This window comes from Adiantum capillus-veneris, chromosome 2 (assembly GCF_014529385.1).
Source record: "Adiantum capillus-veneris isolate H3 chromosome 2, ASM1452938v2, whole genome shotgun sequence".
NCBI classification, from domain to species: Eukaryota; Viridiplantae; Streptophyta; class Polypodiopsida; order Polypodiales; family Pteridaceae; genus Adiantum; species Adiantum capillus-veneris.
The window spans coordinates 175,417,914-175,445,667 of record NC_140932.1 but is presented as its reverse complement, the minus strand read 5'-3'; the positions used below and the strand labels follow the sequence as shown (position 1 = coordinate 175,445,667).

The following is a 27,754-nucleotide window of genomic DNA, read 5'->3' as shown; positions in this document are numbered from 1 at the left end:
ACGGGAACGAGTCCAAGGGGCTAGAGTGAGCAATCTCCAACTGTAAAGAGAGGGTTTCGTGGACGAGGATATCTGCTATAAGAACTCTAAGGTCGAATCAATACACGACCGTTGTATCATCCAACCACTACCCCCAAAAGACATCCAAGAAAAATAATGTTGTCCGCTAAAAGTAAATCTAGCTCTATCAAGAATCTCCTCAAGCTAACCAACTCACAAGTCGCACAACCAGCATTTGCAGAAGGTACTGCTGCTGACCGCTCCAAGAGTATGCATCCGAACTGAGGGTAAAAGGTATAAAAAGACTAGTTCTTCACCCTTTTGCTCCCCAATGCTCCTAGTGGAGAAAAGGATGGCTCATGGCGCATGTGTATTGATTACCGTGGGTTGAATAAGAATACCATCAAGAATAGGTTTCCTATTCCTCGAATTGATGATATTCTTGATTGTTTAGAGGGTGCTGCAATTTTCAGCAGGATAGACCTTAAGAGTGGGTACCATCAGATTCCTATAAGGCCAGAGGATATGCACAAGACTGCGTTTAGAACGACATTTGGTCTTTATGAGTTCCTAGTGATGCTGTTTGGGCTAAGAAATGCGCCTGTCACGTTCAACAGAATGATGGACCAGATTTTCCGCTCGCATCAACAGTTTGTTGGGACGTTCTTCGATGACATGATAGTCTATTTGAAGAATGAAGAGGAGCATAGGCATCACTTGACCATTGTGTTCGAAGAGCTGTGCAGTTACAGACTACTTGTCAATCCTAAGAAAAGTGAATTCTTCTTAGAAGAGATCCACTTGCTTGGCCACATAGTCTCAAAGGATGGTGTCAGAATGGATCCCGCAAAGGTTGAAGCTATTAAGACATGGCGAGACTTGAAGACTGTGCACGACGTTAGAAGCTTCTTGGGATTGTGTTCCTACTATAGAAGGTTTTTCAGGAATTTTGCAAAGAAAGCATCAGCTCTTCACGCTTTGTAAAAGAAAGAGGTCACTTTCAGATGGACCGAAAAAGAGATTTCAGCTTTTAGTCTCTTAAGGGAGAAGTTAACTTCATATCCAGTAATTGTTTTGCCAGATCTCAGGAAGTCATTTGTGGCCCAGTGTGACGCGTGTGGCAGTAGCATTGGTGCAATGCTAATGCAAGATGGACGAGTAGTAGCTTATGAAAGCCGAATTTAGCAAGGTCCAGAGAAGACTATGCAAGTCTATGAGAAAGAGCTCTTGGCGGTAGTTCATGCTCTCTCTAGCTGCAAGCACTATCTCTTAGGTGGTGATTTTGTTGTCCAAAGAGACCATCAGACCTTGCGATAGTTCTTGACGCAGTCAAAGTTATCTGAAAAGCATATGAGTTGGGCAAACATTCTTTCTATGTTCCACTTCCAGATTATGCACGTGGAAGGCAAGAAGAATGTTGTGGCTGATGCATTATCAAGGAAGCCACAAATTTCAGCTGTGTCAATTTCTTATCATCATGAGCTTGATGACATAAAGGAACAGTATGCTACAGATTAAGATTTTGCAAGGATTTTTGAACAGTTGCAAGGAGGGCAACATCTTGAGCACTACCTCCTCAGAGATGATTTTATGATGATGCATGGCAGACTTTGTGTCACTAGGCCATTTCGACATAAAGTCATGGAAGAGAGTCATGTCCCACCATATGTAGGGCTCGTGGTATTGATGTGACAGTTAAAGCGGTAGACATTCTTCTATTGGCCTACCTTGAGGAGAGATGTGGATGCCTTCTCGAGAGGATTGTTTGAGAACATGGGCACTACGTTCACGTTCTTGTCTTCGTTTCATCCACAAACTGATGGACAATCAGAAGAGGTTGATTCTACTAAGCAAAAGGTTACCTATAAAGTTGTGCAATTTGCTGGATCAATTTTCCCCCTCAGATGGATTCAAATTCTGGTGGAATTTGGTATGGAGATAGGGAAAGCTGTGATTTACAAGCACAAATCATCTAGAATCGAGGCAATAACAGATATCAGTCAAAGGATGTGCCCAAAAGTGGTTCAAAAAAACCAATATGGTCAAGACGGAAAAAACATGGCTATAAACTAGGAAATTGAGTAAACTAAGGAAAAACATGTACAAATCTGAAAATATTTCACCAGTGTGCTAGGAAGACCTAGAGGAGCATGTGTGCACAAGGCTATATCAAAATCCTTCCCAACATGGACCGCAATCCATATACCTTTTTGCCCAACCAAAGGAAAATTTATACCATTTGGCCCAGTATGTTCAAAAAAGTCAAGCCATGAAGTTTCAAGCCATTTGGATTCCAAAATCCATATCAAAATGCCAAATTTCTCTAAGTCTGAAGAATATTTCCAAAAATTAGCCTACTTAACAAATCAATGATCCAAATCCCAAAATTCTTGGACCAAGGCACCATCTTGATGAACCCTACTAGATGGTATCATCAGATCTTCAATATGTTGCGATCCATGTTCTTCAAACCCTAAAACCAAAGGAATTTGCACAGTAGCACTTCATATGCCCAGGAATAACCGCCCCTAGTTGGATTTTTGAAATGCTTCCCAACATGGATTGCGATCCATGTACCTTTTTGCCAAAATTTATATTTTACCCTACGCCCTTGTGCCTATAGTAATCCTAGATGCACTGGTGAAATTTAGTCAAATTTGGGGTAGTTTTGACCAAGTTATGCTCATTTTTAATTTATGGCCAAAGTTTGCATTTTCTTCAACTTTTCAACAGTTTTGATCAACTGCTAAACCCTGTTTCCAAATTAAAACTGACCACAAGATGCCTCAAAAGAAAGCATAAAGGGAGTGGGAAACAACACCATATGAGATAGCCGATATATCCTCGAATGAGAAGACCCATATCACAGAATAGGTGCTCAAAGCAATACCGGCTAACATATTCATCGGAAGATTTCAAGCCGCGGACGGAGAGATAGTGAAGACCACCATCTTCCCAAGGGCAATGTGGACACTACACCAATAGCCACAAGTGCAAGCAGGGGGAAGGTGCCTATAGTTGGGGAACGGACTTCAGAAGAACTCATGAACTCATAAGCTCGATTCAGTACAATGGGGAAACCACCCTGATTGACAAACATCGAGCAACAGTCAAGGTTAAGATCACAATAGAAACAATCAATGAAGCCCTCCATCTGCAGCAAGGGATGCAAAATCTATTGCAAAAAACAAAAGCAATAGACAACAACAAAGCCTTCCTGAAGCAAAGAGGACACAAGATAGCATATCAAGGATCTACTCAAAAACCAAATTGATGTTGCCCCTCATATCGCAACACTTCAAAGTACAGAAGCCACCAAGATACTTGGAACCACTATTGTACATGGCAGTGGTAATGGCAATGGGCTTCACAGAAGAAAGAGTGGTCAGCTGCGACTTTGGAAATTACCTCCTCAACAACATCGTTGAAGCAAATCTTAAGGGGAGCCAAAAGAGAAAAACCTACATGAACGCTGGACCAGTGCTGACACAAATAGCCTACCAGGCATTGGGGATAATTAATGATTTACCACTTGCAGAAGAGTATATAGATTGGATACACAATGTAAAAGAGCAATAAAAACGGTGGCCGGATCATCCACAAGGCCAAAACCAGAAGTTAAACAAACAAGGCAAAGCGCCACAAGAACGGACACTGAGAGTGAAAAGACAAAGTCGCATGCTCCAAGTAGCGGGGAAGCTGGGTCTCAACAAAGAGTTACCCCTTCGGAATACCAGTCTTCAGAAGAGGAGCATGGGAGTGAGTTCTCCCTCAGTTATACAAGATTGAAGAAGAGAACAGGCCATATGGCGGAGGCCATCCCAATTACCCAAGCCAAGAGAAAAATGGAGGAAGCGCATGCGTTGAGAGAAAGAATCTGTCAGCAGAAGCACGAAGAGAAACTAAGTAAAGGAACAGAAGCGGACGATAAAAAGGAGGAAGAAGAAAAAGAAGAAGATGTTCCATTACTACGTAGGCAAAGATCAGCTTTGGAAAGGATGAAACAACAAAATAGATAGGAAGCGGAAAAGAATCTAAATATTGCCAATACCATGTGGCAACGGATTCAGAATGAGCTCAAACGAAAGATGGAGCAAAGAGAAAGAGAAGAGGCAAAGCGGACATGCATCGATGATCTTGAACCATCTGACGAATCGAGTAAGACCAAGGAAAAATATGATAACCAATAAGAGAAGAGAGAGCAGGACACGCTCGACCAGTAGGGTCAGAGATTTGAATCTCCAAAGGACAAAGAGATACCTTTGAAGGATGGAGCAACAAAAGGAGAAGAAGCTATAGACCTCCCTGAATAAGGACCAGAGAAGGTGTTGTTGAAAGAAAAGACAGATCAAGCAACAAAGACAACACAACCAAAGACTACTACAATTTCATTGCTATTGAAGTACTGAAAATGAAAGAAAAAATGACTGAAGAGGCTGGGACATCAAAAAAGGGCCAAGGAAGCCAGCAAAAACCAAGATCACCTCGTTCACAAGTGGTAGTAGAGAAGGGAACAGAAATGATCAAATCATTCGACATTGATGCTTATTTAGAGCAAATCAAGCTCCAGTTCCAATGCCAAAGAGCTCTCTACAACTTGCGCAAGCTAGAGCTAGAAGATACCAAAAAGGAGGCTTCTAAAGTAGCTAAAAACACTCTGCAGTTAAAAGACAAAATAGAGGAGCTGCAAAAAGTTCAGCTACAACTCCAAGCAGAGTTGCAAAGAGAACAGGAAAATGCTACCTATTACTACAAAGAAGTCCAATAATTTAATGAGGCCAACTCTACTCAGCAAATTGAGCAGCAACGACTAGAGGAGGAGCTATCCAGAGAAAGAGAGCAGAGTGAAAAGCTACAAGAGTCTTATGTGGTGGTGAGCAAGACGCTGAGCCAGCTTTTAGCCCTACAAGAAACTCCAACCTCCTCAACCATGATTGCTAAATCAACCTCGCTAAACAAAGAGGTTCAAGATCTAAAAGAGGTCCTTGCCCAAGAAAAGTATGACAGACAAATCATGGCAGCAGGACATAAAGCACTGCAAAAAGCCAAATACCAGGAAATTGAGGAAGCAGTTGGCAGAGGCACGGGGGGACTTGGAGACTCCAAGAGAAACACAAGCAAAGCCTCAACAAATAGCCCCAGTGGAAATTGAGCAAACAGGAGGATTTGAGCGATCCACTCTTGAAGCTCACCACATAGATGTGCCAACGACAAGCACATGCAAAACAACGTAGGAATGTGAAGATCCAGACAACATCCATCTCGGATTCGGCCAGGGAAGAAATTCAACGCTGGAGCTCAGAAGTCAAAGACCCCTCGCACAAAGAATATCTGCAGTATGAATTGAAAGTACTTGAATTGGCTGCCCTGCTCATGATCACTCCAGATGAGGTGATAAAAAACCTTGGGCATGAGATAATTGGCCTGTCACTGATGCAGTAGGAGGCTAGATTATGGAAACAAAGAATGCTACCTAACCTTGAACCAAACAGTAGAGGGGATTATAGAGATGTTCTTGTCACAACAATAGCAATACAAATTCAGACTATCATTGACAATCCACTCCTCTGGCAAAAGAAATGGTTTGAGCAGCGACCAATAGACGAAACATACTACAAGAATGCTTCGCAACACCTCAGGATTGACCCAACTTATTGTCCCATCAACAGACAATGATCTTGGGACAGTTTTTACTCTTGGCAAAGCGGTATTGAACTACCCAGCTATAACAAAGCCAATCAATAACAACTCCCCCATCAGAGAAGTATATGGTTCAGACGCTCAGAGGGGTCATAAACATGATGAAGGAGATCCCCAATCTCGCATGCCAAATGCTCATGAAAATTTCCAAGATGCTAATCACCTGCATAATAGCTTTCAATGATATAGAGGCAGTAGAGCATCCCTGGCAGATTTTTGTGGAAGGCACAAGAGGGCTCTGTTGGAATATGGAGACGAAAATCCCAAGCAAAAACATCATCACGGGATTCTATACAAGAGTCACGTTCTGGCCCTCCCACTACATGTAGACTTTTGAGGAGGTGTTCACGATCGGGTTCTTTGAGGTAGACTCCTCCATATTCAATCCCATGACCAAAGATCTGCCAGCCCGACATGTAGCATATCAGAGCACTCTCAGCAATTATCCTTTCAGAGAGCTGGCAGCAAAAGTGGAGATCAAGGCAAGAGCGCAGAAGTTCAGACACTCACTGCAATGCTAGAGAAAAGACGGTAGAGGACACTCAGAGACAGATTGCATGAGGACGTGCAATAAATAGGAAGGGGGGAATGTTTGGTGGACACAGTGGACTAACACATAAAAAGCGGATGTACACCAAACCTTGTAGTACTCACTCATTTTTTCAAAACAAGTGATGTAATTTAGCTAATGAGGATTCGTAATTGTAATATATTTTGTCATGCCCTCTTAGCCTCTTTGAGTCTACACCCCTTGTAAGTGGACGAATGGCCGCGGAAAATTCCCCTTAGCTCTTAAGTCAAAACCCTTAGTTTTGAGAAAACACAGGACCATTAGGTGGGAAGAGTTTGAACGTTCACTGTGAGAAGCCTCTTGCTACTACAAATTATAATCCATTTTTCTCCTGGACTCGTAATCAGAATTCATTTCCAAATACCACATTGTGTTCCTTGTCTCTTGCTCTACAATTTGAGTGAACCATTCTCAATTCTGATGGGGCTCACGATGCATTGTTTGTGAGCTAAATGCATTGATTTGAGGTCTTAAATGGTTGTTTTTTGATGTTTTGACCACGGATAAGTGTTTCTATGCTTAGGGGGGACCTTTTCGTATATTTTGTTTTAGTTTTTTGCACATTTTTTGTGATGGATCGTGATTTATGTGCCTTCCCAGATGGTTGTAGAACTTGGTAAGATTGTGCCCTAGGCGTTGTAATACCTCTCCTTAAGTTTCGTTGCATTTCGAATTCGTTTGGATGTCGAAAAGGCGTGATGACCTAGAGCGGTGAGATTGGACGCAGAATGATTCTCTGACTATGAAGAGGTTGATTTCCTTTTGTCGTAGTATGAGTAGCCCTCTGAGTTCACTTTGGTGAGATTAACACTCTCATCAAGTCTCCGTCCCCATCCCTAGTCACTTCCTTGCATATTGACATTATGTTAGTACAAAAAAGCTATGTTGCCGTCGACGTTCATCGCGGTGACCCGCTAACAAATGCTCATCTTTGTTGACAAGATCCTCCACAATCAACATAGAGACCTCACAAAAAGGCAACTCCAAAGGAACATAACTAATCAAAGGCCTTACCCTAGCAAACTCCACACTTTGCACACTTGGCACCATCCTTACTGGTCTACAGAACACCCTACTGCTACAACATGCATACAATCTATAGGCTTGAACAAGCCTAACTCCAGCTTTATTTTCACTTTCTTGCTCTTCACCCTGACAACTTTGATAGCCTTGGCATAGCTTCTTAGTTCTTCTCATAACCAACCTTCTCTTGAACACAAGGATGCATGCAAACTAGGAATTTTCCAGCTTGAAACAATCTGCATTGACCACTTGGGTAACATACACCATATCCTTCTAGCTTGTTTCAAACTTACCCACAAAAGCATCAAAATTTTCACTTACTTCTTGTCATAGCCCTTTGATCTTTGCATCCACTTCAGCAGTCAATACCACTTTGCAAAAGTTGTGTAGAAATTGATCTCAAAAAGCAATCCAATATTGCTTATCTGTACCTTCTAGACCATCAAAACATGCCTTTGCTTTACCTTGCAATACCAATGGCACCGTTTTCACCTTCTCTTCATCAATTCTTCATCACTCCACATTTGCAGTGACATCATGAACAACTTGAAATCTATCGCCATTGTCCACATCTTCAACACCGTTGAAAATTGGACCAACACTTTGCCACATCTTTGATCACAAACTCAACACCGGGGATCAATCAACGTGCTCCTCCATGGGGGACACTAGAAGATGGAAAGGAAGAAAGGGGCACACATACAACACACAACATATTGTCTCTCTATAGCCCATGATACACACAAACCCCCAAATCCACTGGGATTCACCTTCAAAATCCTCACAATCTCAGCTACACACACCCTTCTCGGTGTACCAATGCATACAGAAGACTTTTTAAAAAGTTGAAGCACATTCCACACCCACACAACCCTTGTTCCACACCACCTAGCACACATAATCCTCTCTTTCTCTCTCAGTTTGCATACACGGACCTCAGTTTGGGGTTGCACCCAACCACGTCGCAACTGGCAACAAAAGAAAAGAAACAACAAAAACGGGAAAGGGGAACGGGGAACCAACGCAAGAAATGGGGCAATGACAAGCTTTACATTTCACAAAACCTCTATACAATAGCACCATCATGCTGAGAAGGGCACAATCCTCCTGTGCCACTTCTTCTTCACCTTCAAAAGGCTCCCCAAGCCTTGGATTTGAAATGGCAGCTTCCCAAAAGACCCGACTTCAAAAAGCCTCCTTTAATTTTACAAAAAAATCTCTTATATGGAGTCCTCTCTTCAAAAAAAAAAGAAAAGGGTTTTGATTGGCTCCTGTAGCTCGTTTTTGACATTTGACCCACATTACATGCACTCGTCCTTGCATTTTCAGTATGCTTGATAGGATGGTGACACCTCATCAAGTCTCTAGCTCCCACTCGCATGTGAAGCACCTCAAAGGACCCACTTTGGTTGTAACGGTGCCATGAAAACCCTAAGGGAGCCTCTTATATCTCAATAAAAGGACTGGGCTGTGTGTGAGCGCCCCCCCTGCATTCTCGCAAGAACACCACCTATTAGCATGCCACATCATCATCACCCTCATGCGAGCGGCATCGCCAACCATTGGCCACGACCTCCCATCACCGTAGGTTCTCAATCATCACCAAAATCCCTTTTTTGAATCAAGTTACTAAATTGGGGAATTAACTGGGGTTTGCCAGGCTTTAATTAAGTCATGTATGAACTAGAAGTAGTATAATGATTTACAAAATGCACAAAAGATAACAGTGGCAAGTTGCAACTTTGATCACCTTGATACAGGAAAGAGTCACCAACAAAGAAGAGCACACACAAGTGGTAGACAAACCAACCTCCACAGGGTTACATATCTTGTCCTTGATAAAGCAAATCGAATGCTGGACATGGGTCTTGAACCTCAAATCAAAAAAATTATCTCCTAGATTCGGCTTGACAGACAAACTTTGCATTGGAGTGCAACTTGGCCTAAAGAAGTTGAAGGTTTATCCATACAATTTCTACAGAATCCTTACAAAGTTGTCATTGGTTCACAAGATCTAAAAGCTAATCATTCAATTCTACAAATTGTAAAGGTTGTTTCTGACAATGAGAAAGACACAAAATTGACATACATTTGTCATAACTTATGATTTTCTTGAATCATGTGAAGAATATGTACGTCGGATTGGACAAACAAGACGAGCTCATGCAAAGGCTATAGCCTATACTTTCTTTACATCAGCAAAACAACAACAAAGACCGCACTGACATCGACAACTAGGTCATGTCAGGGATGACATGAAATTGGAGGGGGGGAGTGTTGACCATTGGGTCAACAACACAACATAGCTCAACAAGGCCTTATTTTCTGAGAGTTATGGAATGCTGAGGATTATGGTTATAAACATCATTTGTAATAAGTAGCTAGTCTAGTTGTAGAAGCCGGGGTGGAAGGGCACTCCCAGATTGTAAATACAAAGCCATTTTACCCCTTGAACTCTATTTTAGGTTTAACCTATGGTAGCCTTAGTATATAAGGTATCTTGGTCATTTTGTATAGAGAACTTTTATCATAATCTAAGTTTTAAGCTGCTGTTGACAATGTGTGAGAGGGGAAGAGAGAGAGCGTGAGCTTCATCTTGGAGCTACTCCCTGCTCATTCATCACATTAGAGAATCGACAATACCATCATGCTAGGCTCCACGAGAGCTACACGACAATGCCAAGCATTCCTCACAGAATGGAGCGAACTTGCTCGCACATCTACGAGCTATTTGTGGTCGTAAGTATATCTAATGATGTTAGTTTTTTGCATGCAAGTAGTCATTAGAATCATGGAAACATAAGCTATGCATAGGTACTCACAGATTTTAGTTTTGGGCATTTCAGAATTCTGCTCTATCTTTATACGTATTTTTCACAGATGGGTTTAGAGTGAGGGGTTGAGTGTAGAGGCTTTGGGACAGGTGTATCCTAGTGAGGGGATGGTGTTCCTTAAGTTTTGTATGATTTTGGCATGGTTTGATGGGTTTCCTTCCGTTGTGTGTATATGGGTACGTGGTGTAGTTGGGAGCAGTGAGATTCTAGATTGTGGTTTAGTTGGCCTTTCATAGTGTTGTATGTGTAGGATGGTCTCAGCCTGATAAGATAAAGAGATTGCCTCCGTGCGCCTATCATGTCATCTGTGTCCTCAATTGACATTATGTTGATCTAGGTTGTGTTGCATGCACTTTATAGGTGGTGTGATTTGCTCCCGCAACATTGGCGCCATTGCCGGGGACATAAGGACTTAGGTAAGTATTCCTACTAGCACTCGTGTGATGGTTGCTTGATTTAGTTTTGGCTAAAGAAAGAATCTTTCTTAAGTAGATCCGGAAGAGGTTATTCCAAAATCAAGTGGATAGCTAGGAAGCATGTGTCTTGCCGAGGGTATGCAACTAGGCAGATTTAGTTAGGATTTTTAGTATTAGTTGTAGATTAAAGTAGTTGTTGGTGGCTGAGTGACTTGTGAGGTGCTAAAAGTGTTTGCTAGTATGTGTGTGGCAGTGAAGCGTTTTTCTACCATAGATGAAAAATCCCATATAATGTGTAGGAGTAGCTTTAGGTAAATGATTAGATTCTAGAGTTATTCATCACTAATTTATTTGTTGAAGTGCTTGTTTGCATTTGGAATCACAAAAAAGTCTACTTTTGAAGGTAAAAATGCAATAAACAAGCTTTCGTGGATAATATTTCATGACTGATTGATGTTGAGCATATAAGAGGGCATGTGCAAGGGTTATGTGAGGAAAATATGAAATTCTGTAAACTTGGACATCATACACGTATGATGTCTCAAGGGGCATCTTGAGACCAAATTTGAAAAATTTGACTGCACTAGAGTGTGGGGTTTTACCCTAGGTACACATTGAGAGTAAAGTTTTGAGCAACTCTTGACACCCAAAAGACAAAAGACGGAGTGTCAAAAACAGGAAAAAGAGAAACTTGTGATTCTGTGAGGTCCCCACCCCGATACCATAACCTTTTGGCAACAAGAGGGCACCTGACAGGTCGCTAGGCCCTATTCGATCGAGAAAACATAGTCAATATAGACAAGATTCTAATGGACAGACTCTCGTCACTGAGTAACTTGAGTCCGAATCATTAAAAAGGATTCCTAGCCCTGTCTCGTAGGAAAAGCGTGAACTGTTACAATACTATGACGTTCCTAATTCTCACCTTCCGAGAGAGAGAAACCCCAATTTCCTTTTTCCCCATACTTTTAGATGCATGTACAGTTGGAATTCTCAACTCTTGGCACAATGAGTCTCTAATTCACTCTTTTACAAGAGGGAAAGGAGAGTTTCTCGACTAATCGAGACCACCCATCCTTGACTGGCAACCTGAGGGAGTCCCCACTTTCCACCCCTACACTCACACTTTGTTCTAATTGTTTTCTAATTACTACCACATGATTGTTCATACACAAAGTTCCTTTTTTGGGTTTCCATCACAAGTTCATTAAGACAGCCCTTCAACCAATTTCAAATCGGCACCAAGACAATCCTTCTACAAGAAAAACAACATACGATCCTTCTTCATTAAAATATCCCAACCCCAAGAGTTCACTCCTCTTGGCGAGAGTTTATTGCTCTCGGTGTCTTTAGTTGCCCATACAACTAAATTGTCCTGCAATCTGGGCACCAACCCGCAGTGACTAACTTGCAATCTGGGCAACAACCCGCAAGTACTATCGTGCATTCTTGGCACTAACCCGCAAGATGTGTGCAACCATATGCACTGCTTTAGCGTTCACTCCGCTAAGCTCTCTTCCTTGGATATCAAAAGGGAGTTTTGACTATATTAGTATAGGATTTTGAATGAAGAAGGTTCGAGAGTTCTTCTACTAGGCAAAAATTTCTTTCCTACGAGCATACAGATTAATTTCCAAACAATCTTTCACTCTTCAAACAAAATTATACAAAACATATGCCGTAGTTTGTGATGGTTTTATGATCCATAGAGATTGTTTTCCCTTTTTCTACTCTATCGTCTATGCAATGAATGCAAATACTTAAAAATTAATTCCAACCTTGTCTAATGTAGGACCATTTCCTGGAGAGTTTGGTGGCACATCCTCCAAGGAAATTCTTTTTCCTTTATTAGCTTCTCGGCTAGTGCCAGCCTCATCATTGTGAGTCTCGCTAACACAGATCCTTTTTGGGTCCATCTTGTCTCTAACTAACTTGAAAATGTGTAAGAACTAATTGTGCAAAAACCAATTTGATAATAAGGTTGATGGGATGTTAATTTCCTCTATTCTTACACTTCTATTCCAATGATTTATGCTTATGGTAGGCAATAAATTTTATGTAAGGTCTAATAGACAATACTCATTCACACTATCCATTTATGCACTAATCTCATGATTAATCACTTATATATACTTGCAAGAACAATCCATCATTTTAGTTGGACAATTCTTGAATATGCTTAGCTAATTCATGAAAATATTTAGGTTACATTGATGAAGAATTGTGCATGCAGTCAACACAATCAATTAAGTGATCGAGCGGTGAGACCTGCATTACTTTGTAGAGAATTACCATAAAATAGATGTAATGATTGTTGATTTCCAATTGAGGATAGGTAAATAAGAGTATAGCATTTGATATTAGAGTAGCAATTGGAAAGGATTCCAATTGAGAGAAGAGATTGATAATAGCTTGATTAAACAATAGATTTACATTACCCAATGTGATTTGGAGGTATTGATCTCTCAAAGCTTTGATGTAGAAACCACCAGGTTAATTGCCACAGCAGCAGAGCTCCCTTCTCCAAGTGTGTTCAAGTGTTTAAAATTGAGTGTGAATGGAATTTATATAGGGGTTTGGAGGTTGCTTGAGGTCCAAGGCATGCCCATAAATCCCTTGCTCGCCCCCTCTTGCCAAATGAAGGATTAGAGGTGTCACAAGCCTCTCACTTACCACTAGAGGCGTCCCCTTTTCCCAATTGAGTGATACACCTCATGTACTTACCCATGCTTAGGGTCAACATACCATAAGAGATGGGCTATGGCCATGGGTCATTTATGGTCATACATACACATACCCATACATACACATGTACATACATGCTGATGCACATGCATACATATGCATACCTTAGGCTTAAGATTTAATTTATTAACATTAGGATGAAATTTAATTGTCTAAGTGAGCTTGGCTTGTCAGAATTCAATTTTGAAACTTGCTATTAAAAGACGAGCTTGAGGATGACAGACTAAGGGTCAGATGCACACCTGCTATATTCAATAGTTTTCGAGATAGACAACTACTTTTATGGAAATTCAAGGCGGGATAGATTTAGACGAGACGGTCGTGTCTAGGTGGGTGTAAGCACCTCAAAACTTTCTATTTTTGGATAAACTGATAAACAAGTAAAATTTTTGTTTTTGAAAATCTTACAATAATATATTTAACATTGGCTCATCAAAGCTGGAAAAACTGTTGGAATTAGGGTTGCAGAGAAACACACACAGCTTGGAGAAGACGAAGGAAGCTCAAGGCACACAATAGAGAGTGTGTTACTTAGTGTGCAATGGAAAGATTGATAGCCCTAGAGGGATGGGCGTATATACAATGCTCGGGGGAAAAAACCTCCTAAAGAGGGAAAAAATGCCCGGCGCGGTCCTAGTGTGTTCACACACATCACTACCACATGTATATGGTAACAAATCCCCCCTGGAGTGATGCGGTGAACGAGAGCTGGCACATGAGTAAAGGGAAGTGCCATGCCCTGAGGACAGGATCATTCCACAAAGGGGAGTAAGCCCAAAGCTTTGCGGAAAGCTTCAAGCTTCTCATGAGACAATGCCTTTGTGAAAAGATCTGCAAGGTTGTCCTGTTTTGGCATAAGCCAAGCTGATCTCTCCTGCTGAGAGCCTCTCCCTGACATAGTGGTAATGCACCTCAATGTGCTTTGTGCGAGCATGAAAAACTGGGTTCCTCGCAACTGCCAATGCGATCTGACTGTCAATGTAGATAGTGTTGGCAATGTCCTGTCCAACACCCAAATTAGCCATAAGGCGTCTGAGCCATACACACTCAACCGTAGCTGTGAAGACTGCCCTGTACTCAGCCTCACAACTCGAAGTGGCCACAGTAGGTTGCTTCTTGCTCAACCATGATATACATGACTGCCAAGCATGAAACAAAAACCACTTGTGGACACTCGCGTGTCAAAACAACCAGCCCAATCTGAGTCCGAAAAAGCATGTAAGTCTGGCGGCAATGATCCCCCCTTGGGATAAAACAAGCCAGATGTAAAGTGGCCACTAAGGTAGCGGAAAATCCTCTTGACAGCCTGCCAATGCTTAGACCCTGGGCTATGCATAAATCTGCTGACCTGTGAGACTGCAAACTGAATATCTGGCCTCGTGTTGCATACATAAATGAGGTAGCCAACAGCAGTTTGGTAAAGAGTGACATCAGCAGGATCACAAGCATCATGTAGACTCAACTTCAAACTTGTTTTCATGGGAGTGGCAATAGGTTTGCAATCCTCAAGTCCAAACTTACATAGCAATGTCTCTATGTAACTTTTCTGACACAAGGCAATACCACCATCACACTGCTTAAACTGTATACCCAAATAATGATGCAACAGCCCCAAATCTTTCATCTTGAAAGTAGCATTCAAATCAGCCTTAAATTCATAAATATGTCTCTCATTTGGTCCAGTGATCAACAAATCATCAACATAAAGAACCAATGAGAAGTACATCACCCTCACGCTTTACATACAATGTGCTTTCTGTTGGACTGTTACGAAAGCGTTGTTTGACCAAATGAGTGTCAGATTTCTCATACCAAGCACGAGGAGATTGCTTCAACCCATACAAAGACTTGTTACGTTTGCACACTTTGTCCTATTTTCCTTTTATGACAAAACCGCAAGGCAGTGTTACATAAACTTCCTCAAATATGTCACCATTCAAGAAAGCAGTAACAATGTCTGATTGATGTACATCCCAACCAAAATGAGCTACCAATGCTCATAGAAAATGCACAGTAGTCATACGACAAGTGGGAGCAAAAGTCTCTTCATAATCTGTGCCTTTTTTCTGTGCATAACCCTTTGCAACAAGTCGAGCCTTATGGCGATCGATCTCACCATCCGGCTTGCGTTTCAACTTGTAAACCCACTTCGTACCAATGGCCTTTTTGCCACGAGGCAAATCACAGAAAGTCCATGTGTCATTTTCTATAAGTGCATCATATTCTGATTGCATGGCAGCCATCCAATTTTCTGAATTCTGTGCTTCATCAAAAGACAGAGGCTCCTCAACATCATGTAAGCTAGACACAGCCAAAGCATAACAATCTGATGCATAAGATGCATGGCGAGAGCCTGAACGAGTACGACTAGACAAAGGTGCATCCAATTTACTGTCATGCAAAGTGTGCACCAACCATTTTGGCATACCTCTAGCCTGCTCATTTTCAGCCCTTTCCTCATCAAGTACATCATGTACATCTGCATTAGTAATAGGCTGATCTAAAACATTTTCAGAAACCCCCATAGGTTGTACATTTGCCTCATTGGAACTTACATTCGTATTTCCACCACTGAAAAGAGGCAACAAAGTGTCATAAATGTCCTGTGAGCTTACATTACTGTCTCTAGTACATGATAGCAAGGGCTGAACAGAATCTTCCACAAACACTACATCCCGTGAAACCAGAATACGTTTTGTTTGCGGATGATACAACTTGTAACCTTTGCTTTCAGCACTATAACCAACAAAAATACATTTGACAGCCTTATCATCCAATTTTCTGCGCTGCACTTGTGGCACCAAAGCATATGCCAAACAGCCAAAAACACGCATGTGCTCAATAGAAGGTTTTCTATCATGCCATGCTTCATATGGAGTAATAGACTGCAAAGCTTTCGTAGGACACCTGTTAAGTACATAAGTGGCACACATAATGGCCTCAAGCCAAAAAGAATGCGGCAAAGCTTGACTTTTGACCATACATCGTGCCATTTCCGTCAGTGACCTGTTTTTCCTCTCAGCAACACCATTTTGCTGAGGTGTATAAGGCACTGTACATTGGTGTTTTATCCCATGACTAGCCAGAAATGCATTAAATTCATGAGACATATACTCCCCCCCTTGATCAGAACGGAGGGTGCCCATAGTACATTTCGAGACATTTTCAGCCATAGCCAGAAAAGGTTTGAAGCACATAAAAACTTCGGACTTCGCTTTAAGCGGAAATACCCATGCATGCCTGGAGTAATCATCAATTAAAGTCACGAAGTACAGGTAATTGCCCAAGGACGGAGTTTGCATGGTCCCACAAACATCACTATGCACAAGCTGCAACCAGCATTATGCATATTGCTGTTGCCAGACGAAGTGCTGCCAGCAGAAGCATTAGGAACAGAATTTTTGCCCCTCGCAGTAGAACCATAAGAAGTGGTTGCATTGCTGTTACCACCCTTTCTTTGAGAAGCAATAAAAGCCTGTTCAACTGCATGCTGCCTAGTCCTGTTTTTTCTAGAAAGTGATTCTTGCAACAACAATGTGCATAATGCATCAAACTTGACAACTTCAGGATTTCCTTGGGTCATCAGTCTCCAATTACTAGCAAAAGTCTGGTAGGAATTTGGTAAGGCATCAAGAACAATCTGCACAAGGGAACTGTCTGAAATGACTTCACCTGCAGAAATAAGCTGCTCATTGATATCCTTGACACTAGCAAGGAAAGTGTCCATATCATCTTCCTCATGCATAATCTTTGACTCCAGCTCTTTACGAAGCAAAGCAATTTTAGCCTCATTGCGGCTTGTATAAAGACCTGCTAGAATATCCCAAGCCTGTTTTGAAGATTTTGCTGAACGGATGTGAGGAACAATGGTGCGCTTCACAGACAACGCAATCAATGCATGAGCCTGCGCATCCTTAACATCCCAACGAGCTTGTTCTGCCATAGGCAAAACAACTCTAACAGCTGCAATCCTTGCAGCAAGACCTGCAACATCCTCAACATCGCCTACATCCTCAGAACCAGGACGTACATCAATGCCCTGCACAATGTTCCAGACACCTTTTGACACAAGAACATGTTGCATCATATAAGCCCACATAGGGTAGTTGTCTCCATCCACCCTGTCCTCAACAACAAACATCTTGAACACATCTGTGTTGTTGTTGTCAGTCATGGTAAATGCTGCACCTGATGTGAAAACTGTCCAAAAATAGGAGAAACGGAGCGGGAATAACCTGTGCTATATAGCAAAAACCGTAGAAGACTATAAGGCACTTGTTATGCAGAAAACGACACTGATAGAAATTCTGCACAAAATAATGAAATAGCCTGTGCAGTACTGCCTGTAGTGGAAACGGAGGCCGAAATGAGCCCAAATCAAAATTCTGAGAGTTTTCCCAAAAGTTTTGTCGACCTGCGAACGCTCGCCAAAGCTCACTGAAATCGGAGAAAGTGAACAGGTGTGTGCTGGAGTAGCTAGCGACTAAGCCCGGGAGGACATGACCTGATCTGATACCAATTGTTGGAATTAGGGTTGCAGAGAAACACACACAGCTTGGAGAAGACGAAGGAAGCTCAAGGCACACAATAGAGAGTGTGTTACTTAGTGTGCAATGGAAAGATTGATAGCCCTAGAGGGATGGGCGTATATACAATGCTCAGGGGAAAAAACCTCCTAAAGAGGGAAAAAATGCCCCGGCGGTCCTAGTGTGCTCACACACATCACTACCACATGTATATGGTAACAAAAACTGCCAAAAATAGTAACTTTTTGTTTATGACCAAAATGGCCTGATATGTATTCCATTACATGGGAATCCCCTTTCCAAGGGTGGTAGAGACCTTACAGATTCTGAGCACTTTTTTTGCATGAAAATTGGTAGAAGTTCTTGAAAACTAGTGCTAGAGACTTGGGGATGCCTGTGAATGAATTTTGTCCAAAAATTCATCAGCAGTCATACGCGTATGATAAACTTTTGACATTATACCCATCTTTTGCATGTTGTGTTGAGCACATACACCAAATTTCGTTTCATTTGGGCTTATAGATTGAGATTTAAGGGGATTTTACTCTTTCAGGGGATTCCCTTGTCAAAAAGTGATGATTTTGTGTATCTTTGATGTCCAAAAATTGTTGTGAGTACATATTCTTGTTGTACACACCAAGGGGCACCTTTGGTAGAAACATAACTGAATTCTGACCACCTAGACATCTTACGCGTATGATGTCTTAGAGGCTAGATCTAAGGTCAAAAGTTACAACTGAGTGCACCCTTGTGATCTACAGCATGTAGGAAGCATATATGCCAAATTTCATCAAATTTGAAGCATTTTTGGGCTTGCAAAGGCCATAAGATGCATCTAGGCAAGTGATTGCTTGAATTGATCACAACTTGCACGAAAAATGTCCAAATAGAATTTTGAAACTTGCTGTGAGTTGCTAGTATGAAGAGGAACCTTTGGAGTGAAATTTGCTTCATCTGACCAGTTAGATATTATACACGTATAATGTCTAAAGGACACTTTTAGAGACCAAAATTGAGATCTGAGCATAACAGGGTGTTAAGCACCACAAGACAAGCTCACAGACCAAATTTTGTCAAAATCTTAGCACATAGACATTATATGCGTATAATGTCTCATGCCAAGATCTGGAAGTCAAATTTCACTTTTGACCACATAAGAGGGTTGGAAATGATGTTTTGAGCATGTTTACAAAATTTCATGTCATTCTGAGCCAAAAGACATTATACACGTATAATGTCTTAGTGGCCAGATCTTGGTCAAAACAAACATTTGGGCATACCTCAATGTCCTAGAGCATAAAAGAAGTCCTTAGTTAAAAATTTCATTGCATTTGGAGCTCATTTGAGCTTGTAAAGGCCAGAAGACAGATCTGGATAGATTCATGCTTGTATTGATCATAACTTGCCCAAAAGATTTCCAAATTGAATTCTGAAAGTTGTTGAGAGTTTCTTGAGTGATAAGGAATCATTGGGATAAAAGTCACCTCATTCTTCCACAAAAGACATTTTACACGTAGAATGTCTCAAATGTCAAAATAAAGGTCATAATCACAAACTGAGACTTGCAGCGGGTAGAAGACATCAAGGGGAGTCTACAATTTAAGTTTGGAGCAAATCTGAGTCAGAAGACATTATTCACGTAAAGTCTCCAGGCATAGGCTAAGTAAAAAAAATAATATTTTGGCCATAGCTTGAGCTTTCGGTATCTCCAGGCATAGGCTGAGTAAAAAAGAAAATATTTTGGCCATATCTTGAGCTTCCGATATCGGATTCAAAAAAAAAAAATTAAAATCAAAACGAAGCTTTAGAGTAGCTCCACAACTTTCTATGTAAACCCTAAGTAATAGCACTTGAAAAAACGTCGTTTAAGGCCTCAAAATTCATCCGAAAGTTAGGGGTGTCTACAACCGACAATTTGAGAGAATTGTGAGAAAATGGTCAAGGTTTTGGACATAGTTTCAACCTTTCCTTGACCAAAGCACTGAATTCAGTGGACTAAGTCTACTTACATCAAGATAGAGCACTTAAGCCTAGAAATAATGTACACTTTAGATTCAAACTCAGCTCTTACACGAGCTTTGAGATCCCAACAATAGAGGAGCATCCGCCCTCAATGGATCTTCCAAACTTGCAGTGGATAAAGACCAATTTTGTTGAGAGATTTTGGATGATAGGCATTGATAGTGAAGGATTGTATAGACATATCTACAAGAATGATGTCAACCTTTATAGGTGCTCAGAGCCATACCCAAAAGAGCTGACATGTTACAAGCTCTTATATGTCTATACATACAGAGTCGACTATCAATGGAACTCTATAGTTGTTGACAAGTATGGACAAGAATATAGAGTTGTAGAAATCACAAAGCAACACACTGCATTAAAAATGGGTGGACATTGGTCAATGAAGGACCACAGATACCCCCACCAAACACTAAAATTCCTACAAGAATTCCAAAAAGGGAGCCACCTAGATTCCCTTCTAGAGCGATAACGAGATATCAAGTGATCACAGAGATGGCATACATGCTTTCTCAAGGACCAATTTTCAGAAGAATGAATAATCCCTTTGAAGAAGAACCTAGGCATAGTAGAAGACCTAAAGCAAGAGAAGGACTGGGAGAGTGTATGGTTAGACTTGTAGACAATCGGCATATTTCTTGTTTACCCATTTCTGGATCTGGGATGGTGACTCCCATCAGTGGAAGTCTATAGTTGTTGACAAGTATGGATGAGAATATAGAGCTGTAGAAAGCACAAACCAACGCACTGCATTAAAAATGTGTGGAGATTTGGTCAATGAAGGACCACAGATTACCCCACCGAACACAAGAATTCCTACACAAATTCCAAAAAGGGAGCCATCTGGATTCCCTTCTAGAGCAATAACGAGAGATGAAGTGATCACAAAGATGGGAGGCATGCTTTCTCAAGGACCAATTTCCAAAAGAACAACTAATCCCTTCGAAGAAGAACCTAAGCATAGTAGAAGACCTGAAGCAATAATGAGAGATGAAGTGATCACAAAGATGACAGACATGCTTTCTCAAGGAACAATTTCTAGAAGAATGACTAATCCCTTTGAAGAAGAACCTAGGCATAGTAGGAGACCTGAAGCGAGAGAAGCATTGGGAGAGTCTATGGTTAGACTTGTAGACAATCGGCGAGTTAGACCATCCTAGATCCAGAAATGGGTAAACAAGAAATATGTCGGAGATAAAGATCTGAGAGATCACGTAGCAACTTTTAGAAGAGTAATTAGAGTAGAGGAAGTTTTAAATTTTGCGACACAGTTTGGGGGATTTGGATTGACTTTGGAAGAGGACGTAGGTGCATGGTTTGACTTAGTGGAAAGACAGGATTTTGAGACTCTAGATGAGCTGTTTGAGGAATTCATCGAAGAATTCTTGCAGAAAGGCATAGCTCACAATACGGTCTCAAAAATCCACAGATTCAAACAAAAAGAGGGTGAATCAATATGCAAAGCGGCATTATGGCTCAAGAGATATGTAGAGTTCTGTCCAAGAGCAGAACTTCCTACGCAAGCACAGTTAATGTTGATCTTTATCTAGGGAATTAGACATGCGGATCTTTGGAAGGATCTACCTATGATAAGGAGCAAGATGCTAAATAAATTGATCAAAGAAGCTCTTTATCTGGTGGATAATTGTGAGAAATATAAAGAAAAGGATTATAATAGTCAAGAGGATGACACAGCCTCTCAGCACAATGATTCACATATGAGTGAGTCCATTGCAAAACAAGTAACACCTATTGATCAACAAAATTTTATCAACAAAATGTTCGGTTTGTTTTGAATGTTCCATGTGCCATGTGGTTACCATCAATCCATGGAGGGTCACATACTTATATGACACAATCTGGTCCTACCTTGCTGCATTGTTCTTTATGGATCATAGCTATTTCAATTTCATTGGAGGTAGGAAATTGTATCTATGAAAATATTGTTCACATTCTCTCAAGCACAAATTCTAATTGCATTGTGTCGTGCTGCATTGAAACTCAAAAACAAATGAAGAATTGAAGGATGCAGGAGCCAAGCTTGAGGTGAAATAAAAAATGAAGGCAAGGGATCTTTGAAGCTCTAGACCAAATGCTAGAAGCAGAGTAGACACAAATGAATGATCTCTCTCTCTCTCTCTCTCTCTCTCTCTCTCTCTCTCTCTCTCTCTCTCTCTCTCTCTCTCTCTCTCTCTCTCTCTCTCTCTCTCTCTCTCTCTCTCTCTCTCTCTCTCTCTCTCTCTCTCTCTCTCTCTCTCTCTCTCAAGTTTTGTGCCTTGGTGATAGGCTTTTGATGGAACTCACCCTCTAAACTCTTGAGGACTGGTAATAAACAAGCTTGAGGCCAAGTCCAACAATAATTCTCACATTCTAACTTTCCACCACATCATTAGATTCTATAATGAAGGCACACCAATATACCTAGTTAAGTGTAGTTATTGGCAGGCTGGCAATCCCCCTGCGTGAGACACATGGGGATCCCCCACCTCCAATCACACCAGCTAACTAGTATTTGGAGTTTCTCAGCAAAAAATTGCTTGGAGGGAAAAATGTCATACTACAATGTCTCAAAGTTCTTCTAACTCTCTCTCTCTCTCTCTCTCTCTCTCTCTCTCTCTCTCTCTCTCTCTCTCTCTCTCTCTCTCTCTCTCTCTCTCTCTCTCTCTCTCTCTCTCTCTCTCTCTCTCTCTCTCTCTCTCTCTCTCTCTCTCTCTCTCTCTCTCTCTCGTCTGCGAGATAGAGTCGTCTGTGTAACCCTGCGAGCGACAAAGTGCCCTGCGAGAATGTCTCGTGCATGTGACAACCTGGTTCGGCCCCTCGAAGAGGTTTAGCTCATTTCGGTATGTCGGCCTGGTTTGCTACGTGAGATTCACCACCGCCTGACAGTCTGATTACGGCCTGGTTCACTGCTTGAGATTCACCCGAGCGACTTCAAAAATTTCAAGAAGGTTGGCATTCCTAAGGTCTTGTCTTTGCACTGCGACCTCAAGAAGGCTGGATTTTTCAAGAAGTTCGGTCTTTACTACTCCGACCTAAGAAGCTCATTGCATTCATGGCTACCCGGGCCGCGTCTCGAAGTAAGCTTAGTTTTGCCGGAGTCGTGGAAACACCTCCGAAGGTAGACAACATCACCCGGCTTCAAACGGAAGTCGAAAGCCTCCGCAAGGAGAATGACGAGTTGAAACAAAGGCTTGCAGCTTTCGAGGCTCGGCTAGCCACAATAGAGAATCGCAAGGAGGAGGAGCTAAAACAGATCAAAATCAAACTCACAAAGGCAAAAGAAGAAGTAGAGACGACCGTCACAAAGGAGGTCAAAACTCAAGTACAAGAGGTAATCTCTCGCAGGGTCGAAGATCGTGTGGCTTTCACGCTACGTGAACGGCAACGACAGGAGGATATCGCCCTCAACGTTCGCATTGGTGGGCTTCCAAGCGATTGGAAAGGGGAGGGGGATCCCAAGTTTAGCGAGTCATTTGCCCGCATCCAATCCGCAATCCCTATGGTACAGTGTGATCCAACAACAATCACTTCTCTTGCACACGAGAATCGCACCAATCATGCAATCTACACTTTCAAAACCAAGAGGGACCGGATCAAATTTCTTGAGCAATCAAGACTTCTAAAGGAAACCAAAGTGTGGTTTGCAGAAGATCTTACACCCGCTCAACTCAAGCAAAAGAAGGCAGAACTACAGAAGATGCGAGAAGCGCGCATAGCAGGAAAATGGGCAGTCTACCAAGGAGGTAGAGCCATTATTCAAGAGTTTCGAACTCCCAAACCGGTTCCCTCCTCACCTCCTTCTGCATAGATTTTGTTCATCTTATCTTATCTTAACTTTCTTTTTGGACCCTCAGTCCTTAACTAAGATGTATCCCACAATCCCCTCACATTTGTAATGTTTTGTTTTTGGTCCCATAGGTTATATCTGACCTCCGTGGACGATAATACAATCTATCTATCTATCTATCTATCTCTCTCTCTCTCTCTCTCTCTCTCTCTCTCTCTCTCTCTCTCTCTCTCTCTCTCTCTCTCTCTCTCTCTCTCTCTCTCTCTCTCTCTCTCTCTTCCCCCACCCCAATATATGACCCTACACCTTGAGTCAGGATCTTAATGGAGGTTATGGGCATGGAAAGGGTTGTAGAGTACATGATAAAGTTGTGTCAAAACCCCTTACATCGACTTCCTACAATTGCATGGGAAGCAAACAAAAAGTTCAAAAGACACATAAAAGCAAGATCTTGAGCACGAGATGGATGCAAGAAGTGGTTTCGGAGATGGGATGCATTACACCAAGTGAACGAAGCAATGTAATTCCGTTTGGGAGGAATCTGTTGGGCCGTGCTTCATGCATTACACCACACATATTTCCCTTGACTACAAAACTATGTTCTTTGCCAAAAGCGGAAATCGTACTTACCCTTATATGCTTGAGTCTATTTCCTTGTCGGTGCTATGTGCACTATCACATCCATTTGGCCTAGCTCCCACTTAGGCAATGAAGAAGAGTCAAATTGACTCTGCAAATTATGTTCATTTCAAGTTTGAGACTCTGTGTACCACACACGATTAGAATGCTCAACTTTTGCTCACATCTGATTTCTTACATCCAAACTTGCTTCCCTCCCCATGACTTAGACCGACACAATTTCCTCTCCCAACCATAGTGTGGGCTCTCAATTATGACTCTTATCACCACAATGATGGATTATCGAGAATCACTTATCAGTTCCATATAGAGTGTATCACATGTTTCTATGGAACATATTTGACCCCATGAATACGACCCTAGGAAGACAATAATAAACCTATCTATCTATCTCTCACATAATTGGCCTACAATGGCGATGGGCTTTTCAAGGTACCAAGCAATTGAGACCTCTTCCCTTCACTCTCTACAACTCTCGTCCCTCACCAAGCATGACACATGAGTCTTTCGATTGAAACTTGAAGCTTGGAGTAAACACAATGCACAAGATGATGGGTTGGGGGGTTCACTATGCATAGATTGTGTTTATCACAAGCGTTCAAGGACTATTTTTAAAACTTCTTATCTGTGAATTTTTTACAAATGAAATACACCCTTTTTCTATTAAATCTATAAATTTTTTTCTTGAATCCATTTATGATACCCTTTAACATGTGAAAATGTGAGAAAAATTAAAATTTAATAACTCCTTCTACTACACTCACGTGATATTCACATAATTATTAAGTGACCCCCTGAGGATGACGATCCCAATGCTCTGCTTTAACATGATACCCAATAGTACCAGAGAGGGAATCAACTGTTGGATACTGGTAGCAATAATTGCATCTCTCTCTCTCTCTCTCTCTCTCAATGTTTCCCCATTGTCATCATATACATGATGTTCTCTCCATCCCCACTAAATTTCTTAGGGGTGGACCTTTAAGAAACTACTCTAACGTGCGTTCAAAGGGTATTAAAAAAAATCCCTTTACTTACATGCTTAAGGTAGTAAAATGACCCCTTTTTCTTCCAAAACTTACGAGTTTTCTCTAAAATCAATTAAAAAACCCCTTTTGTTATTATGATCTTGCTAAAATTTTAAATTTTTTTGCAATTAAAAAACCCATTCATTTGAACTCACATGGTAACTTACACTGTCTAGGAGGTGAACCCCCTGAGCCAAATTGTTCTCCCAAAATCTCAACTCATCTCTGCACCACTTTCCCTGTCTTTTAACATGGATGCTCACATGGTTGCACACAAGGTCATTTCTGAGCTTCCATTAAAGATTTTCTCTTCCTTTGGTCAGGATTTTGTGATCACTGCTTGATATTTTGCCTCCAACAAGGGTCATCTTGAAATGAGTCTTGAAAGAGCAATAGCTAATAAGCAACCACAAGGTGGCAGGGAGAGAGAAATTGCCAACTGAGGATGGATAACGAACTTTGTTCCAAGCCTCTTTTTTCCCCTGTTCAACGTTACTGCCTCTTTCATGCACCACACATCCCTCATGCAGATGATGGACATGGTGACGTTTTCTTCTCATCGCTTGATGTGCCCACTTCATCCACTAGTGTGAAAGGCGCATGCCATGGGGTGTGATGGAGGTTGACAAGTGCTTTAAATTTAGAATGGACCTGATTGGCATGAGCAAGAAAGATGTGAAGATAATGTTGGAAGATTGTGATTCGTGGTGAGAGCCGAGTATGAATCCAAGAAGGATGACGAGGTGTGTACCACATAAGGCCCTTAAGTTAGAAAAAAATGTCGATGTTAATGGAATCAAGGCAAAAATGAAGGACAATTTCTTGAAAATTCAAGCTTCAAAAGTGGAGGGTTCCAAGGAGAAATATGAAGTACAGATTGAGTGAGGTAGTTTGTGTGGTAGGTTTGAGAGACCTTATTGGCTAGTGGCAATCGTAACCACAATAGAGGAGTAGTATCCCGCATGTGTTGGGGAATGTGTGAGGTTAGAAGTTTTAGAGTCAGTAACTTGTAAATCTAACGTAAGGTTTCAAATTAGCTCTCTCTCTCTCTCTCTCTCTCTCTCTCTCTCTCTCTCTCTCTCTCTCTCTCTCTCTCTCTCTCTCTCTCTCTCTCTCTCTCTCTCTCTCTCTCTCCACATGATTGAGCCTAGAAAAAATGTCTATGGTCTTTTAACTTTATGCCTTTCAATCCTCTAAGATTTTGGGAAGTGTGATTGGTCACCTAGTTCCATGATTGCATGTATGCAATGACTTATGTCCACTTAATCAATTTATGGTTAGTCATTTTGAAATGAAAGAGTGGTTTGTGAAAAAAAAAATGTTAGATCCTTTTGAAACAAATTATGACTAGAACTTGTACCAGCACGTTTTCATATCTAAGAAATTCACAAAAGTTTCATTATTTTCATGCCATCTAACACTGTACAATAACTTATGTCTTTACCCATGTTTCCTACTGTGACTCCCCCCCCCCACCCCCCCCACTGCTATGTGTGTGTGTGTTCGCTCGGAATAGTTGCTTGCTCAAAAAGAGTTTCTCGTCTCATGGTAAGACTCCATGTATAGTGCATAGGAAGGAAAAGAAACAAACTTTTATCACAAGAAAGTTATGTTAAATGGAAGAGATTTCACATGCAAACACACTGGCATGTGCTGAATAACAATGCAATATTGTATGAGAGAGACACGAGGAATTGAAGAAATAGTAGAGTCACGTTGAGCTTCTGCAAAAAATGCTTACTTTCATACCAAAACCTAGGTTTATATTTACAAAAGTTTTCTTTTATACCTTAGCCAAGGTTTGAAGACTGGATTCCTAGCTATATGTGCTCAATTCAAAGCTTAAAAACTTCATACAATTACGAACTTGGAGGCCCTCAACCCCTTTAGACTCATTGGCAAAAATAAAAAAATATTACAATGGCTTTGGACTTTGCGGGATTTCTTAGTAAATACAAAGGGGTTTAATACAATCAATTGACTTTAAGAATGAGTAATATCTCTTTTGATGCTCTTTTTTTGGCTCTTGTTAGCTGAGCAACTAACATTCCCACCCTCCTTGCCTTGTGTCGTTCGCGACACAGCTACTTAGGGTGCTAAGTAATGGTCGGGCTTCCTTGTTGCAATCCTTTGTGCATGCTGCTTGAGACCTTGCTAGTACCTGAGGTGGAGTTCCTTGTCTTCAATTGACATAATCTACATGTTTATTTTGTTTCTTTGCTCAAATTGTGGAGTAACTGACAAATCTTGCCCACAGGTGGTGATGACAGGTCCAAAGATCTTGGATCTATAAGTGAAGAAGCGTGTGTAGAATGCTTCTTCAAATGTCTGCATATAGTAGGATGGTAGAAACATCATCCTTTCATAGAATCCATGGAGAAATTCCTTTGAAGGTTGTCCACATAAATCATAGCATAAGCCCTTGGCGCCTTCAAGGAATGACATCCATGCTGCATCTATTTT

The 27,754-nt window shown here is 41.3% G+C and overlaps 1 pseudogene; it reads left to right on the top strand.

Moving 5' to 3' along the window:
• The first annotated feature begins 22,889 nt into the window (after positions 1–22,889).
• On the top strand, positions 22,890–26,176 carry LOC147464101 (uncharacterized; annotated as a pseudogene).
• Positions 26,177–27,754: the final 1,578 nt, after the last annotated feature.